Raw genomic sequence first — 19,920 nt, 5'->3', positions numbered from 1 at the left:
ATTTCCTCCCTTGTCACACTATCAATTGTACATTTTGGCTCCTATTTACCCTTTCTTCTACCAGGAAGAAAATATAATATTTACACATGTGAGTATTATTTATTTCATTTATTAGTGTGGTCTAAATTAGCATCATTTACCTATACAAGTCTCCAGTTTATGTTTCTTTGTGGCCAAGTAGTACTCCATTGCATAAAAATTCCACATTTTCTTATCTGTTCCTCAGGGGATGTGCATTTGGGTTGTTTCCACGATGTAGCTGTGATAAATGATACTGGTATGAATATGGGCACACATATGTTGCTGTGGTGTGACATTTTTCTTTCTTCTGGGAGGATGCCCAGAAGGAGTGTCTGGATTGATCAAATGGGACCTCTGATCCGTGTTTTGAGGAATCTCCACACTGATTGCCACAGTGATGAGACCAGTTTACACCTCTACAAACAATGGTGAAGGATTCCTTTTTTGCCACAGCCCCTTCTGCATTTCATCATTGGTTGATTTTTTGACGATAACCATTGTTTCTGGGGTGAAATGGAGTCTCAGTGTTATCTTAATTTGCATCTCTTCAATTACCAATGATATTGAACATTTTTTTCATACATTCATTTGTTATTTGTATTTCATCACATGAGAAATGTACATTCATCTCAGATGTCCATTTTTGAACTGGGTCTTTAAATTTTGGGGGTCTGACTTTTTTCAATTCCTTATATGTTCTAGATAGAAGCCCTTTGTCTGAGGGACAATTGGCTGGATTTTTTCTCTCTGCGGGTTGCCTTTCCACTCTGTTGGTAATTTGTTTTCCTATGTAAAAGAAATAAGATTGAATCCCAGTTGTCGATTCTTTGAAGCATTTCCCATGTAGTCTGGGTTTCTTAACTCTCTACACATACCTATGTCTTTAAGATTTCCACCTATTCTCTCTTCCAGTAGATTCAGGATTTCTGTTTTAATATTTAAATTTTGATCCATTTTGACTTTACTTTAGTGCCTGGTGATAAGCATTTCTAGTTTTAATCTTCAACATGTAGACAGCCAGTTTTTCTATCACCATTTATTAAAGAGGCTACCTTTCTTCCAGGAAACATATTTGGCCAGTTTGCTAGATAAAGTGGACAAGTGCATTTCTAGTTGTGTCTACATCTTCTAATCTGTTCCACTGGTTCTCAGATCTGTTTTTTGGCAAAACGATGCTTATTTTTAACACAATAGTTTTATAGTATAGTTTCCAGTCAGTTGTCTTGACCTTTTTGCTAAGGATTGGCTTTGCTGTTCTGTTTTTTCTGGTTCCAGGAAAATTTTAGGAATGTTTTATCTAGTTCTGTGAAATATACTCACGCTGTTTTGACTGGGATTACATTAGATGATCATTTATTGAGATGATCATTATATGCTAGGAGTATGGCCATTTTCACCATGATGGTTCTTCCTATCCATGAGCAAGGGATATCTTCCCATTTTCTGACACCCTCTTTGAATTCCTTTGTTGGAGTACTGTAATTTTCAATATATAGATCTTTTACTACCTTGATTATATGGATTCCTAAATATTTCCCCTTTTTGGATGACATTGTGAAGAATGTCATTTCCCTAATTTCACTCTCAGACAGTTTGTTCTTTCTGGACAAGAATGTTATTGATTTTTGAGTAATGCTTTTGTATTCAGTTAAGCCCCTGAATTTTGTTATTAAATCTAGAACTCTTTTGGTGCAGTCTGTGGTATCTTCTGTGTACAGTATCATGTCATCTGTGAATAATGATAATTTAATTCCTTACTTTCCTATCCTTATTACTTTTATTTTTTTCTTGTCTCATTGTTCTGGATGGTATTCCCAGAACTATAATGAATAGGAGTGGTGACAGTGAACATCCTTGTCTTGCTCCTGATTTTAGTGTGAAACTTTTAGTTTTTATCCATTTAGTATGATGTTGGCTGTTGACTTGTCAAGGATGGCTTTCATCAAATTGAGATAAAGACCATCTATTCTGACTTTTTCTAAAGCTGTTAGACTTTGTCAAATAATAAATGTTAGACTTTGTCAAAGCTTCTTCTGCATTTATTGAGATGATCATGTGATTTTTGTCTTTGATTCTGTTGTGTGATCTTTCACTTTTTTTTTTTTTTACCTTTTCCACATGTTGAATTATCTCTATATTCCTTGGATGAATCTCACTTGGTCATGGTATATAATCTTCTTGATGATTTGCTGCATTCTGTTTACTAGTATTAATTGGAGATTTTTACATTGATGTTTATTAGAGAGACTAGACTGTAATCCTCTTTGTTGGTGGACTCTTTCTTTGGTTTTGTTATCAAAGTAATGCCTCTAGGAAAGAGTTAGTGAGTACTGCTTCCCTTTCAATTTCAACAGCTTGAAATTAAATTTTCCTTAAATTTCTTGTGAAATGCAGAAATGAATTAATCAGGACTTAGGCTTTTGTTTGTTGGAAAATTTTTTAATTACGCTTTCAATTTCATTAACTGATACTGGGTTATTGAGACTTTTATATCTTGATTTAGCTTTGGTAATTCATACATGTCTGGGGATGTGTCCATTTCTTTTTTTTTTTTTTTTTTTTCTTTCTATCCTCTGAGAGTAAAGATTTTCAAAGTAGGTATTAATGATATTCTGCATTTCTATAGGAGCTGTAGCAATTTCAACCTTTTCATTCCTCATTGCATGAATTAGAGTCTTTCCTTTTTTGTAAGGCTGCTTAAGGGTTTATCAAATTTATTTATTCTTCAAAGAAAAAATTCTTTCATTCATTAATTCTCTGTATTGTTTTCTCAGGCTCAGTTGCATTAATTTCAGCTCTAGTCTTTATAATTTCCTCCCACATGATTCTTTGTGTGATTATAAAATAATCTTACAAAATGTGTCCTGTATTGTATTATTTCCCCTTGCAATATCCCCAAATCCTAACCGTAATGAAATGGACACATCCCTACATGTGTATGAATTACCAAAGGTGAATCAAGATATAAAAAGTTTCAATAATCCAATATCAGTTAATGAAATTGAAAATGTAATTAAAAATTTCCCAGCAAAGATGAGCTTTGGGCTTGACTTGCTCTTCTACTTCTAGAAGCTGCAGGTATTACATTAGGTTGTTTATTTGTGCTCATTCTGTTTTCCTGATGTGAGAATTTCAATTTTAGAATCTCGTTCAATGCCTCCCACATCTTCTACTAGGTTGTATCAGTATTTGCATTTAATAGCACATATTGCTTAAGTTTTTATTTTATTTCATAAGTTGTTCAGGTGAGTGTCATCTGATTTCCATGTATTTATGCAGTTTTGTAGTTTCTTTTGCCATTAATGTCCAATTTCATTGCACTATGGCTGGATAATATTCATAGAATAATTTCAATTCCTGCATAATTAAGTATTGTCAGGATTTAGGGTTATTGCAAGAACAATACAATACAGGACACATTTTGTAAGATTATTTTATAATCACACAAAGACTTATATACAAGGAGGGAAGGAAATCTGCCTACACACTAAAGGCCAAACACTCCAGCTGAAGGCCTGGATCCTACTGTCCTATGTAAGTCCAGCTGAAAACCTACAGCCCTTAAAAATGCCTCTCCCAAGTCCAGTGTCTCATGTAGGTCCACTTCACAAATCTGTGCTGGAAAGGCCAAAAGTCAGTGATGGAAGCTACAAAATCTATGCCAGCAAGATGAAGGATCTCTGCTAGTAGGCTGAGGGATCTGAACTGGAGCTGGGAAGCAATGCTCAAAGTAAGAACCGGGGCTCCCCCCAAGAATATCACAGCCATCCTCAGCCACAGTGAGGTCCCGAGCCCCGCCAGTGATAAGGAAGACTGAGTACCCATCAAGAAAGCCAACATGACAAGTTTTGGCAGGAAGGTGAGCAGTGCAATGCTCGAGATGAGGACCAGAGCTTCTGCACCATGACTGCAGCCATCCTCAGTGACAGTGAGGTCCCAGGATCCTCCTCTGACAGAAACATCCAAGTTCACCGGGAAAGCCAGCATGACAAGGTCCTCCAGCAGAACAGCCTCTTACAGTGCTGGCAACAACCCTCAATGGGTCTCCCACGCCTAGCACCACGCTAGTTCAACTCACTTAGGTGTAGCAAGTTGACTACCAGTTCACAGTCCACTACAAGCATGTTCTATGAGCTAGCACATAGTCTTCTGAAAAATGCCTCATGTGGAATTAAGGAGAATGTATATTCTGATGTGTGCTTGAACACTCTGTATAAATCTACCAAGTCTTTTTGTTCAAAAATTTGATTCAGTTTGATATTTCATTGTTGGTTTTTGGTCTAGTTTATCTATTTATGACAATAAGGTATTGTGTTCTCCCAATCATATTAGTGCTTATTTGATTTTTCAGGTCCATTAATATTTGCTTTGCATAGTTCAGTGCACTGGCACTTGAGGCATATATATATGACTATTGTCCCTTCCACTTTGATTGTCCCATTTCTGCATATGTAAGCACCTTCTTTGTGTCTCTTGGTCAGTCACGTCTTGAAATTCAGTTTTTCTTCAAATAGAATAGCTACCCCTGCTTTTTCTAGATTCCTGTCACATGGGAGATCCTTTTCTACCCTTTGCCATTCAGTCTGTGAATTTCTGTTTGAATTAAATGTGTTTCTTTTATGCAGCAGATTGCTGTATCTCGCTTCTTGACACATTCCTCCAGTCTACTTCTTTTGCCTGGTGGCTGGACACCATTTACATTGATGGGTTATAACTGATATGAACTGATACATCCTTGTTATTTTATTTTCCTGTTATTGGCTCTCTTTTTCTACCTCATTGCTTTGCCTTTCATGGTTGGATTCATTCTGTTGTGGTTCATTAAATTGTAGTTCTTTTAATCTATGGTCCTTCAGAACATTTTGGAGTGCTGACTCAGTGTTCATGCATTTCCTCTGGTGTTCTTTGTCATTGAAGTATCTTTCTTATGTATCAATTTTGAAAGATGGCTCTGTGAGGAACATGAACCTGGATTATGTAAATGAATCTAGAATTATGTTGAGTTGAAGAAGCTATAATAAGGAGAATATGTGGCAGATGATTTTATCTTAGTAAAGTTCTAGAAAATGTAATCTTGTTTGTACGAACAGAAAACATTCTTTTTGTTTGTTTGTTTGTTTGTTTTTGGCGGAACTGGGGATTGAACTCAGGCCCTTGCACTGGCCAGGGAAGTGCTTATTCCACTGAGCTATCTCCCCAGCCCCCAGAAAATACTAGCAATGGGCGAGGTGAGGAGGATGGGGACGGGATGTACACAGACAGTTTTTCAAGTTGAACATGTACAAATAATTGTTTTGCATATACCTGTCTATATATTTTTAAATATTTTATTTAAAATATGTACAATTTATTATGTGTCAATTATTTCCCTACAAAACTGTTAAAAATGGTAAAAGTCATAGCGTTTGTTTCAGGAAAGGAGGAAGAGGCTTAGAAATTGGTAAATCCAAAGCAGCCATCACATTACCAAAAGGATGAGGATGACTGGCTCAGTTGAATGAGGGAATTGTGGAGATAGAAATCTGGATTTATAGACGGTGCCCAGGTGATAAAACAGCTCTGCACCTGTTAGCTCCAGATTTCCTGCAATAGAGGAAAAGTAAATGCCAAATGTCTAATTATCTAAGCAACTGATAGTAGTTTTTTTTTTAATTATATGCAGTGGTATAAAATACTGACTGATGAAAATTTTAAGATATAACAAAAAGAAGCCTGCTTTAAAAAAAGACAAGAGAGAATTAATTTGTTTCAGAAATATGGGCTGTTAAACAAACAGAATGCAAGTAATACACGTATAGAACGCAAGCGATCGCAATCTGAATAGGATGCAATCTGAATTATGGTTCAGATCCAGATGTCCCCCAAAGGCCTGAGGAATTCAGAGGGGCAGTTCTGGAAGGTGATCAGATCCTGGGGGTGCTGTACCATCGATAGATTAGCCCACAGATGAGGTCAGACCCATATTTCTTTTCTTTCTTTTTTCATTTATGTATTTGGTACAGGATCTTACTATGCAGCTCAGATTCATAGCAATCCTTCTGTTTTTCAGGCTCCCCAGTGCTGGGATTACAGACATGCAACACCACACTTGGACTCGGTTGCCAGCTCAGCATGTCCCAGAGGTGGGGCCAGCGCAGCATGAGGGACCGGGAATCGAATGCTTGTCCCTGCACTTGCCAAAGCAGGTGCTTAGAGAACCATATTTCTATTAGCAAGGAGCTCTTGCTGGAGCTTAGCCACTGTGCCATGGCTTGGAAGAGCAAACCTCCCTTCACTTCTCTCCCTGCCCCCTCTGCTTCCTGGCCTCCATGAGGTGAGCAGCTGCCCTCTGCCCAGGCCCTTCCACCAGACCTTTGCTGTCTTGGAGCCAGCCTGTGACAACCATGACACTGGATGAAGCTCCCAGTCTTTAAACTGTGGATGTCAGAAATTTGGTCCCGGCAATAAGAAGTAGCTAAGGTAGTTGGAAAGAAACAATTATGAGAAGACAGAACCTGGGTACATGGTAGGATCTGGAAGTGGTGCTGCAGGCAGAGACAGTTGTATGACAAAAACAAGGAAGGAAGCTAAGCCCTGAAAGCCTCGTTTTCACAGCAGAATGCATTCAAAATAGTGAATCATAGTTGAATGCAATGATAATTCAGAAATAAAATCAAACAAGCTGTACAGCAAGGATCTTGCTAGTGTGGAATAGGATACAAGGGAAAGGATACTTAGCTCCATCATTGTTTCAGTTTCCTTTTTGTAAAGAATAGTGATAAATTATGCACACATAGAGCGAGCATTTTTAAAAGATTGCTAATCTCTCTTCTTTAGAATAGATAAATTAAGTAACAATACACAGGAAATTTCATATTTTATTTCATTTTACCTGTGACCATTTGACAAACATAAGTTAAGTCTGTTATGTCACACATTTTTCTTTTTTAATACAGTGTAACCAAACTCACAGGAAATTCATCGGGACCCAAGACACGATAACCAAATGCAAGGCTTCAAGTTGCAGCCATAATTTCAGCACCACAATGCACTGGGCATTTCACCTTTTCCAATGAGATCAAGATAGTCCTGTTGGCTACCTAAAAAGCCAGCTTAAGGAGAAATCATAAAACAAAATTATTATGAGGTTATTGTAATACTTCTGTAAGATTTTGAATTTCAGGTTGATAGATGGATAGCACCCCTCTAGGCATCAGAACCATAATTTTTTCTCTCAAATTTCCAACACGATAATGAATGTTGTGTTAGTGGTCTGTTGATTTAGGTCCAGCGTCATTTTTTTTTAACTCAGATCTGCTGACCAAAGTAATCTATTGCCTTTCCTTTATTATTCATACCCATAATGAGCAATCTATCATTGATTTCAAATTTTGCTTTCTTTAAAATTGCATCAAGACCTAACCTAAAATCACTTGAGAGGCAATCTAGCTATAAGCTCTTTTCTTTTTAGAGTTTAATGATTTTTCCACCCACACTTAATTTAACAGCCTTTTAAAAGCACCTCACTTTCATTAAGTTTGCACAAAATATTCAAAAGTTTTTTAACAATTTTATTTATTTACATTTCATAGGTTTACATAATAGTTGTTTAAATCACTTCATGGCAAAATAAGTGCAACTGACATAAGCACTTTGGCACAACAACTCCAGACAGAGCTCACTCCGAGTCTTGTGGTCAGCTATGCATGTCTTCGTGGGCATGCAAGAATATTGAAACTTCTTGGGTTTCTGGGATTTTGCACATGATGAACTACACTTTCTGGAAGTCATCCTCCCTTGAGGTTAAGATGGGGCACATTAAGCAGGAGGCAAGTGACCTAGATCCTTTTTTGTCACTAAACAGCATGGCGGTTGATTTTCTAATGGTACCGATGGTCATTAGCCTTGGTTTTCAAAAGCTGCAGGGTCCCTGATGGTGCAGGCTCCAAGCAACACTTCTCTTCCCACAACCAGTATGACTTCTTGGCTATATACTTCCCCAGAATCAAGTGTCTAAGACTAAAGAACAGTATTGACCTGAAGCACACAGTTCCACAGTTTATTTTGATAATTAAAAACTCTAACTTTTTGGCTATATAGAAATTTTATTATTTATTTATTTATTTATTTATTTTGTATTTAGGACAGAGTCTACAGATTCATAGTGATCCTCCTGTTTGCAGCCTCCCAAGCACTGGGATTACAGGCATGTGGCACCATGCACAATCTCAGTCATCATCTCAGCATGCCCCAGGGGCAGGGCCAGCACAGCATGCTGGGGATCAAACCCCAGTCCCTGTATGTGCCTAAGCAGGTGCTTTAGTCTGCCGAGCTATCTGGCCAGCCTGGGTTTGTTATTTTAAAGACAAACTACACTGAACCTACATGTATTGTAGACCACTGGGCCTTCAGGCAAAGACTGGGGTGTTCATACAGGGCTCAGGAGCATTTGGGGTGCAATAGGGTCATGGGGTGTGAAGCAAACAGAGGCCATGTTCAGAGTCCTGCTTCTGTTCCGTTGTGCCAGCCCCCCAAACATCAGGGTACTCTTGGCACAAACCACACTGTACTGCCTTTCATGGAGGTCTGGGGAGATAGCTCATATGTTGAATAACTTCCCTCTTTAAGCTAGCCAGAAGATTATCTGCCATACAAAAGTCACAACTGTAACCAACACACTAGATATCCTTGTGGATGTTGGGTAAGGGCAGAAGTTTGCAGGTTCTCTAGTGGATGGTCTCCTCATTACGAATGTGCTGGAAACGCTGGTCTGTTCTCTGGTAGAATAGAGACTGAGCTGTCAGCGAGGAATGCCTGCTGGCTCATGACGAGCGCTGTTCTTTCTGCTGATCACATTGTGGATGCCAGTTATTTGGAGTCATGACTGGGGTGACTCAAAGAGCTGCACAGAGCTGGCTTGGTGCTGTTATGGGTGGGTTTGTGGAGTAAGAAGAGAACTCTCCAGGTTACAAGGTAATGTGACCGTATTCTCTATCATTCTTTCTAGTAGAACCCAAAGCAACTACAAATCATAAAGCAAAACCCAGCATCTAGCATCTCTTTTGAAAATTGATGTGAAAAGTCAAGAAGTTTATATTTTTGGAAACTAACCTGTGCAAAAGAAATATTTGCAATAGAAGTATAGTAGCTATTAATTTAATGTTGTAAACAAAATAAATACTACCCTTTAGATTTTCTAAAAATCTAAATCAATAGCAAGGAGAGTCTTCAAAGTGTCATTTTAAGACACTTCAACATTTCCTAATCATGTCTAGTGTAAGATGACTCATCTTTTCTGTTCATCAAGCAATCGCATATCTTTTTCTGTTTCTGTTCCTCTGACAGGTGTTTTGTCTTGGTTACTTTATAAAAATTCTCAATAATTACATTAAAAATCCATTTTGACAAGGACTTCATTTGAATGAAGGTAACAAGTGACTTCTGAAAGAAGTCTTGCCAAACATCGCATGGCCCTTGCCCTTTCTGGGGGCTCCAGCTCTAAAGTTCAGACATCGTCACTCAGTTGGTCTCATTCACAAGTAAAAACCAAAAGACATAAACTTACTCAAAGATACCACCAGTTAAGCACGCAACAAGATGATGATCAAAACTATGTAAGAGTACCCAAAGAAGACTTCCAACCTGCTAATGGGCTGTTTAATGATACTCAGCCTCATACAAAGAAGCTTTTAGTTCCAGGACTTTGTCTTCCAATATCCCTTGTAAATGAAGAGTGAAAAAAGGAGATGATAGATATTTTACCCTTTCCTAATCACACAATGACTACTTGCCCAGCCACGTTGCTGCCTTTCCCTGACCTTCTTTATCTTCAGGACAGTACCGCATGGCTGCTGGCCAAAGGAGCCACTCCAGGTTCATTTCAGGGTAGCAGAACCTGGTTGAATCTAAAACAGCAGTCAGAGTGACCACTGGACCACCGGACCACCTTCATTACCTGCATGCTAAGCAACAGCCCAAGACCATGAGAGTTCACAGTCGCCATGAGGATGGCAGGGAAAAGTCAAACCACAAGAGTGTGAAGAGTCGGCATCAAAATTCATAGACAATCTTCTCCCATTCTCAGAAAAAAACATGACTGCTTCCCCCTTCCTCAGTTTATCCGTTCTCTGATTTCTTCTACCCTTCATGCATTACCCTTCATGAGAAACTGATTTGTAAGTTGATCTCCTGTTTCTTTTTTATTCTGAGAGAGGAAAAAAAACCTATAATAATGATACAGAATTTCTAAACAAGATGACAGAAAATTAACAATGGTTATTATACTGCATGTTGTTATCTTTAAAGTAGTTGCTCAGATTACAGGACTCCGGCATGCAACATTCATCAAACAATATAAGCACTCACTGTTCCTTTCAGTGAACTAATGGAAGTGAGTAGGATTTTTCCTATTCCTGGAGAAGGGTGAAAGTCTCCATTATTGCTCACAAAAGCCGATAACAGTAATGAATTGCTTGTATTTGATTAACTTGTAACTTATCTTATGAGATGTATGAATTATGATTTTACAATAAAATGTTTCTCTATTGTACATATTCTTATTGAATTATACATAAGAATTGATAAAGAAATGAATAAAGACCCAATATTAGTCAAACTCAAATCCAAATTCTTTGAGCAAAAATGTTTTTACCTGGCAAATCTAAACCTGGCATCAATTTAAAATACTAGACAACTAAAAGGCGTTGATGTCTACAGAGAAGATGCTTTAGGTGGATTTCCACATTAAGAAAAGCCGTGAAATGCGTGTTCTGTGCAGGAGTTTTCTTGCTATGGCGAAGCTCCATCAATCTATACTGCCTGAATTTCCAGTAATGCACTTGAGTAACAATTTAATGGGTGTAAAAGGAAATCTATGCAGAACAGAGATATATTTCCACTGGGATATGTGTATAGGCTTCTAAATCAGTTTCTATATTGAACACCATTTTCTAACTCAGGCACGTACTATTTTTATGTCTATTTTCAAATTGACCAGAATTAAGATTGAAATTTTCTGCAACTCAGTTTTTTTAGAAAACCATGGACATGACAAAATATTCAAATATTCAGCATTATATATTTTTGTCTCAGTAGAAAGCATCAGTACCCTAACAGCATGGATGGCACTTGCTTCTGTTCATGGCTTAGCTGCCTTTTGCAGATACCTATTGTACCATAGTCAGTAGCTACCTTTCAATGCAGTTTAATGCAAATAAAAGTACTATCATTTACTCTAAATAATATAAAGCCAATGTTCATAACTTTATACTTGAAGGAAAGAAAACACAGAACATGTGCTACCTCCCAGTGGCTATTGATAGGAACTGCCATATTAATTGCAAAATAGAGGTGGAAATTATCATTTTAATTTTGTACCCATAATAACAGTTATTCAAAAGACAATATTTTAGCAACTCCTATGATAAATTGTAGCTTATATAATAAGCTGTGCAAAGTGGAAAGGATTATAGTATAGGAATAGGAATAGTTACTGATGTAAACTGATTTTCATATCACTTGTAATATATTTTTCTAAGTGCATTATAATAAATGTTTCATACTTAATGTCAATTTAAGACTGTATTGCTTATTTAATAAAGTATTTCACTATGCAAATACATTTTGTAGCAAAATATTATAAAGTACTATGAAATATTGTACAGCTGAGAATTTTACAGGAAATACAAGAAATGAGAAAACATTGGAAAAATTCCCCTAATTTATTTAAAATATATATATATATATATATTCTTCCCTTGTAATATCATTGCCTTATAGATCATGTATTAGGTGCTTAAACACAAAATTCTTGTTTTTCTTCTGGTGGTACCAGGGATAGAACACAGGACCAAGCGCTTGCCAAGCGAGCACTCATTCCACTGAGCTATTTCCCTGGCCCTGCTAAACACAAAATTCTTAACATTATAAAGTTATCAGTTGCTACAAATAAGCATTAATATGTATCATCACTGGCAAAGCCTCCAGCCAGACAATATCCAATTATAGACAAAGAAGGCAGAGTTAAAACACGTGCCTGCATGAACACACACACACACGCACGCATGCACACACACAATTCAACAGATTATGAAGCAAAGGACTAAGTCCATGACCAAAATAAAATTAATGCTTAGGAATACAAGCTAAATAGCAAGCCAAGGTATAGACAACATGCTTTCCTGTGACATGTTACAAGCTCTTGAAAACAGAATTCTCCAGTCTCACTTGGCAAACATCACAGTAATTGGAGTTGCTTATCAAATTGTGTTCCAATTTGAAGGTAAACTGTAGATTATTAGACAAGCCTACAGGGCAAACTTCCTTGTTAAGTAACTCAAAACTGTTCTGACTGCTTAAAGAAAGTCCTTTCAGCCATACCGCCCAGACCAGATGTCTTCCTGCAGTCTCGTTCCTGTGTGACTTGCACTTCCGGCTGGAGCCCTCTGAGCACGTGCACAATAACCTGCTCCGGCTCACGAGCTAGCAACTGCTCCACCATCTGAGTTCAGCTCAGCTGCTTCAGGACTCCTCTTGTCTCTTTACCAGCTGTTTGCTCTCACCCATTTGGATCACATTGTGAACCCTAAATAAACAGAGGGCTTAAATTTTCTTTCAAAAATAAAACACAGGAGCTGCTTATTTTATATGTTGTTTTAGTTGCCATCCTCTCCCTTCCACTCTGGAGAGTCCCGACTAGGACCCACTGATGCCTCAAAACCTGGACTTTAATAAGGATTCAAGATGATACTTAGAGAAAATCATTGATGGACAGTTATTTATCAAGGTTTTACCTAAGTCCTACCGCAGTCTAGAAGCCCAGTGATCCAGTAACAGCTCCGAAGTAGTGCGACAATTTATTCCCCATCTGCACTCACAAACAAACCAACAACAGAATCTGATGCTAATGAGGAAGAAAAATAGGATGAATTCTATGAATTGCACATCTTTGACAACTAGAAATTATTGATGATTGATTGATTGATATATTTGACACAGGGTCTCACCACACAGCTCAGCCTCGTAGTGATCCTCCTGTTTTCAGCCTCCCCCTGCTGGGATTATAGGCATGCACCACCTTTCCTGGTCTCTGTGGCCCACTCAGCGCGCCCAGCAGAGGGGTCGGCCTGTCATGTGGTGCAGGGATCGAACTGTGGTTCCTGTGCTTGCCTAGGCAGGTGCTTAATTGGCTGAGGTATCTCACTGGCCCAACAACTAGAATTTATTCCATATACATGTCTATGGGTTTCTAAGGTTGACCACATACCATACCAGTTTAGAGAGCATTCTGTTTGTCCAATCTGTCCATCCACAACCTCCCACTTACTTGGGATCAGTTGAATTGCTGGGTAAGAAAAAAGCTGAGAAACCTTATTTAGACCGACTTTTCACTCTGCAAGAAAGACATTTTTCCTATTCAAAAAAAGCTTCTCTATTCATCACAGTTTGAGTTCCTGTTGTCCAGCTTCTTTTATCCCAGGCCAATGTCTCTTTTATCTGCCCTCTTTTTATTTGCCAAACATTTCCTTCTTCACTGGGCCCTCAATCTGATCAGCGAGGATCCATTGCCCTCCATCTAACCATTGTCCACCTTAGTCGGCCTCACTGCAGTGAGCCCTTATGCTACAGGGATTCCTATTCTCCTCCTCTTGGGTAGATGATTCCAAGTCCTGGCTAGATCAGTTTTCATAATTCAGTTCCCTTCCAAGTCCTAGTTAGCTAACACAGTAAGTTTTGTCATAAATAACCTGACTTTTGTCTTCCAGTCTCTGCTCTTTAAGAAAAATTCCTATGCAATATAGGCAAAAGCTCAGGAAATTCAAGACAGATTCTGCTTGTTTTGTGAATCCCTTTATTACAAATATCACTCTCTCAAATGATACCTCCACGAATTATTTAGCAGGTCTCTTTTATGAAATCCTATGAAATTCTTTAGCCTTTACTGCATAATCCCATCTGAAGACTCAGCCCTCCTGAACCCCTAAGTCAATATGTTTCTCACACTAGAAAAATAGAACACTCTAAACTTTCTGTAATTTACTAAAATACAAAGGTCTCCAATGGTACTTATATAACTCCAAGATTGTCAAATTTTCCTTGAGGCACGAAGGTCCAGCCAGAGCTTATTTGGGAACAAAACCTAGTGGGAGGGATCTGTAGACAAAGAAGTCCCTAAAATCAAAGAGAAAGCACCTCAGTACTCCAGTTAAGATCCTGGCTGCCTAAATATTGCAGAATAAAAGCTACAATGCAATTTTCCATCACTGAAATGAAATACAGGCTGAGTTAATAAGAATTGGAGTTTATGAGGCTAAGAAGCCAATACAGCAAGATAATGAAGAAAATCATATGCCAGGTAGATGACTTTAATTTTATTCAGCAAGTAATAGGAAATCCATCAGGTAGTTAAAAACCTGGTGAAAATGTGTTTTATTCAGATTGCTCCTCCAGTATTGGGCAAGAGGGACCATACAAGTGGATGGAATCCCCAATTTCTAAGTGATTTTACTACCCTAATTAGAAATTGCCTGAGCCCCAGTCAACGCAGTGAAAGTGGGTTTGATGGAGGTATATTGATGTACCGTAAAGAAAAGAAAATCCACAATGTTTTAAGCAGAAATTTCCCTCAGAGGTATGTGCTCAACAAAAACATTTACAGTATTCACCAAAATAGATGTGCAAGATGCTAACAGTAACATTGAAAAGTAAAAAAAAAAAAAAAAACTGGAAACAATTCAGTCTCTATAAATTATATTTTAATACAATGAATTATTATGTAGAAATTGGCATGAAGAAACCATTTTTAAAATTCAGCGATGCAGATGAATCTAATCAAACACAGCACTCAAGAAGCCAGACACGAAACGGTACACACCGTGTGATTTCATTTCTGTTATAGCCACAAACACACAATCTAGTACACGGTGGTAGAAATGAGTTCAGTGACTTCCCTTCGTGGGGAATAAAAGTGGAAAGGCCCCAGGGGGCGGGCTCTGGGCTCCTGGCCACGCACCGCTTCCTGATCTGGTTACACCGGTCGGTTTCCTGTGTAGAGCCTCATCCAGTTGCCCATTTATGTTTACTAGATCTTTTTTTCTCTCACTTTCTGTATTATTTTAACACATGTTACTTTAAAGTCAACATGATAGAATTATCACTAACACGAGGAGAAAATGAGCCAAAGAAATTAGAGTTAATCATGCAATTATTTTACCATCAATTAAATGTCTATTGAGTATGAAGTACAGTAATGTGGTAGACATAAACATAGCATGATACGCGAGTTTTGATCTACACTTTAGGCTATTATGAATTGCTACATGGTGGAAATAGTATTTGAATTTTAAAAGTACTGAATAAGATTTTATCAGAAAGAGATCGAAAATCATGACATTCGGGGGGGGGAGATTATAGCATCCTACTGAGTATTCAGGACATTTGAATCATAAAGAAGCTTGAATGTCAGCTTTGAACTTTACCAAATAGGAATTAGAAGGATTTGAGATGTTTGAATGGATTAGCAGTAGGATATAAATCAAGCCTGCACTTTTCTAGAAAGACAACAGTGGAGGCAGCAGGATTTGAGATGCTACCGTAATGACTGAAATGAGGGATTCTGTGCAATCATCTTGCCAGAAGAAATGCAAAGAGCAAGGGAGTGTGCACTGTTCAATTGTGGTCTATGAAATGGTACCATCAGGAATACAAAATCCCCTCCTAACCATGTTCTGCTTAAAAAGGTTTCATGGATCCTACCTCAAAAATAATCACATTGATGTTGAGGTTCAAATATCCTTATTTAAATAAATCCTCCCTGTGGCTGTTATGAAAATTTCAGTTTTAAATCTGTGTTCTTTTATGATACATCAAGACAAAAGGAGTTGGTAAACCTTTTGTGAAAGGTACTAATCTATGAATGAATTTTAAAACATGATCTCAGATTGTAATATGACACTTAGGAACTGCAGAAACTGAATAAAATAGAGCTGGAGCGGATGAACGCCTAGCACGAGAACGCATGAAGCACTCAGAAAGTATGTTGCTACGAGCAAACAACTTTGGATAAAGCTCTTTAGAGTGAGCAGTGAATTAAAATCATCTACAAATGCACCTTGGGTCCTTTTATATCTTCTCCAAAGCTGAAGTACTTGGCAACTGTGAACCTTTATGAAGAGTCTCATTTTATACAAGAAAAAAGAGAAAAATATAGGTGTGAAGTTCAGTGGACTTCAGTTCTTACCACATCTGAGAGAAGAGTTCAGCTTCCCTGGTGAGAAAATGAACAAACTGTACCCAGGCATAGAGCCAAGCTTTGCAATTATAACAGGAAAGAAAAGGAGCAGTGTGTCCAGTGACTAAGTCTGAGGAATTACCAGAAGCTGCTCTAGCTCTTAGTGCTGACTAAATTTTACCATGCCAGGCCGACCTGGGGCATTCGTTTTCAGTAATCACCTCAGTCTCTCAATTAGTCACTCAACTCTATGAGACATTAGCATTTTGCTGCTCCATAAGTAAATATGAGGGGATTTCTAAGGCAATCATTATGGGGAAAAGAAATTTGCCTGGGTGATTCTTAAAGCTCTAGAAGGACCAATTAGATATTAAAACTCACCTCTGAATTTGTCCCTAGTCCCCTTTCTCATTGCAGCTGTACAGTCAGTTAGACCCTAGAAGTCTTTGAGACATGGCCTTGATTAGAGAGACAGCTAAAACGTGGAGCCAGGATCCCCGCTTGTGGAGATGCATGCTTTCTCCTACAGCGCACTGGCTTTCTACTGAGGAGAAATTTGCATTCCTCAGTTGGCTTTGACAGCCAAGCACTTAAGTTTCTGACAAACATAGCAACTTAAATAAAAACAAAAACATTTTGAAAACATTCCAGCTAATGTTTTTTCATAGAAGTATAATTAAAATACAGTAAAGTGCATCTTTTTAAAAGTGTAAATGTCGATGAGTTTTGACAAATCTGTAGAGCCAAGTGATCGCCATAACCCAGTCGTACATGTAATCACATTTAAAGTCCCTTTTGAAGTCAGTTCTCTCCTATCCCCTCATCTGTGATAATCAGATGACTTTTGTCCTATGGGTTTCTGTCTTGGTTTTCTCACTACTAGACAAAATTCCTGACACCTAGAGTTGAAAGAGGGAAAACTGACTTCAGCTCGCAGTCTGCAGTGTTCAGATTGCAGTCAGCAGGCTCCAGGGAAGGGCAGGGTGGCGGAAGGGGCAGTGCAGAGGGGAGGCAGGCCACAGTAGGCAGCCAAACGAGAGCCCATTGGCCTTCTCTGTGCCATTTGTATTTTATGCAAGCTCCCTGCCCTAGTGTGGGCAACACTTACACCCCTAACCCTAAGCAGACCTTTGCCAGCAGACTGATCATAATCACTCGCTCTTGGTCCCAACACCACACAGTCTAGATTCAGCCACCTCTATAAAGTCCCCACCGCGACTGCACAAGGCTTTGAGGGGACATCTAGACACAAGCCACGCCACTTTCTGTTTCCTACAATATAATATAGATAGTATTATGCAGTGTGGAAGGTTTCTACATGGAAGCCAACAGAGTGCTTTGGAGAAGTGCTGTGCTGCATGTGGCATTAGTCTGCTCCTCCTAATTGCTAAGTAATACGCTATAGACAAACATAACTTGTTTATCCATTCAAAGTTTATCCCTTCAAACTGCTATCAAATCTAGGATTCATCTTTCCCCACTTACAACATAACAACTTAGCATACTGCTATTTTATAGATGCTGGTAAAGGCAAAATGTTCCTGAGTCAGAGACAAAGGGCTTTACTATTTCTACACCATCAGACAGCCCTGGGCCTCTTGCATGCCTTCACTGTGCGCCCTGAGTCCCAGGGAGAAGTCAGGGAGGCTTACAGAGTGCTTACGTGTGTGGTAGGCTGACAGGGAACGAGCACGGCGGCTGGGAGAGCCGCCTCTTTTATAGCAAGCAATAAATCAGCCTGCTCCTTATTCCACAGAAGCCGTATGCTTATTTCTCAAGGTTGTTCTTTCTCGTCACAACCATGAGAAATGAACCAGTCGAGAGTGCTCAGGACTGTTCTTGGCAAGCCGAGCAGAGGATACAAGGACCCTCAAAGCCCACATAGAGTTGGATTTCCAAAACTGTCCGGACTTCTCTCAAAATCTGCTTTTACTTTTTGCATTTTGTCAACAATATCTGGGTGTTCAAGTTGTTCTCACAGACTTGCGATTTGGTCCAGCTGAATGTTCCCATCTCACTGCCTAGCGAAGGGGCTGTGGTTCTCATTGCGGTTCTCTCTTGCATGTTGCTAATGAACAGCGATAATGAGCAAGTTGTCGCAGGTCTGCTTGCCTGCCGCATACCTTATTTGCTGAAATCTATGTATTTGGTTGACAAATGGTTATTGGATTGTCTCCTTTATATTGAGTTGTAAGATTTCACACATTCTGATCTATTATCACAGATATTTTGTATTTTGGCCCCCTTTGTTAAGTTTATTTATTTATTCATTTCTTTATTACTTACTTTAGGTCTTTTTGAGATAGGGTTTCACTTTGCAGGTCAGGCTGGACTTGAATTCACTTTATAGCTCAAGCTGACCTTGAACTTGCTGTAATCCTCCTGCTTCAGCTTCCCAAGTGCTGGGATTCCAGACATAAGCCACCATTCCCACCTTATTTTTATTTTAAAATATCTTTGAATGAGTGTAAGAATTTAACTCAATAAAATTCCAGTTATCAATGTTATTAATGAAGCCTTTTCTATCTCACCAATGTAAATTTTGGGTAACCCCAAACAATATTATCTTATTGTTTTCATAAAGTTTTATAGCTATATATATATATATATATATATATATACATATGTTCAATTTGTACATGATAAAGTGTCATTAGGGTTTCATTTATATATTTTAGTTCAATATATAAAATACATATTCAATTTTAGTTCAATTTGTACATGATAAAGTGTCATTGTTTGGGGTTTCTTGCAGGGGAACAATACAATGCAGGACACATTTAGAAAAGTATTTTATAAGAATCATGCACAACCAATGAGGAAACCTGTCTCCACACTAAAGACCAAAGACTCAAGCTGAGGGTCTAGTTCCCAGGGTAATGTCCTGCATGAGTCCAGCTAGAACCCATAACCATGCCACCCACAAGTCTAGTGGGAGGCCTAGAGCCCACAACAAAGTCTCATGCAGGCCCACCTCATGGATCTGCCCTGGAAAGGCCCGAAGGGCAGTGCTGGAAGCTGGAAAGTCTGTGCCAGTGGAATGAAGGATCTGTGCTAGCTGCTGAGGGATCTGCACTGGGCCAGGAAGCAGTGCTCAAGGTAAGAACCAGAGCGCCCCACCTGCGAGAGTATCACAGCCATCCTCGGCAACAGTGAGGCCCCAGGCTCCTCCACTGGTGAGGAAGCTGAGTTCCCGCCAGGAAAGCCAACATGACAAGCTTCTCTACGAGGCTGAGCAGTGCAACACCTTCCGCATTGCAAGGAAGCAGTGCTCAAGATGAAGACCAGAGCTCCCCCAAAATGAACCTTACCCATCCTCAGTGAGGTCTCGAGCTCCTCCTCTGACAAGAACATCTCAGTTCACCAGGAAAGCCAGCACGACAGCGTGCTCCAGCAGAACAGCCCAAGAGAACCAGCAGCTTCCAACAGCCTCTCAACAGCTTCTCCATGTCTGCCTCTTGTACTGCTAGCAACAATTCCCAGCTGAGCCTCCCACGCCCGCTACCACTCTAGTTCAATTCAGCTGAGTGTAACAAGTGGACCACCAGTTAACAATCCACTTCATAAGGGTAAATACTCTGTTTTGCACGCATAGAGAGCTAGTGGTTCCAGCAACATTTGTTGAAAAGTTTATACTTTTACCATTGAAATAGCTTGTCACTTTTGGTTTCCATGTATGGGTGACTGTGACT

General features: G+C 39.0%; 1 long non-coding RNA gene across 1 annotated transcript; it reads right to left on the bottom strand.

The window, feature by feature from the left end:
* Window positions 1-3,678: 3,678 nt before the first annotated feature.
* LOC111814534 lies at window positions 3,679-19,375 on the bottom strand. The gene is made up of 3 exons (XR_002819500.1): window positions 19,364-19,375; window positions 4,030-4,034; window positions 3,679-3,764 (listed from the first exon to the last, which is right to left on the bottom strand). It is a non-coding gene; the product is annotated as an uncharacterized LOC111814534 (long non-coding RNA).
* Window positions 19,376-19,920: the final 545 nt, after the last annotated feature.

This window comes from Octodon degus, unplaced genomic scaffold, assembly GCF_000260255.1.
Source record: "Octodon degus isolate 3935 unplaced genomic scaffold, OctDeg1.0 scaffold00348, whole genome shotgun sequence".
Classification (NCBI taxonomy): domain Eukaryota; kingdom Metazoa; phylum Chordata; class Mammalia; order Rodentia; family Octodontidae; genus Octodon; species Octodon degus.
The sequence above is the reverse complement of the archived record's forward strand: the minus strand, read 5'-3'. Positions and strand labels throughout refer to the sequence as shown.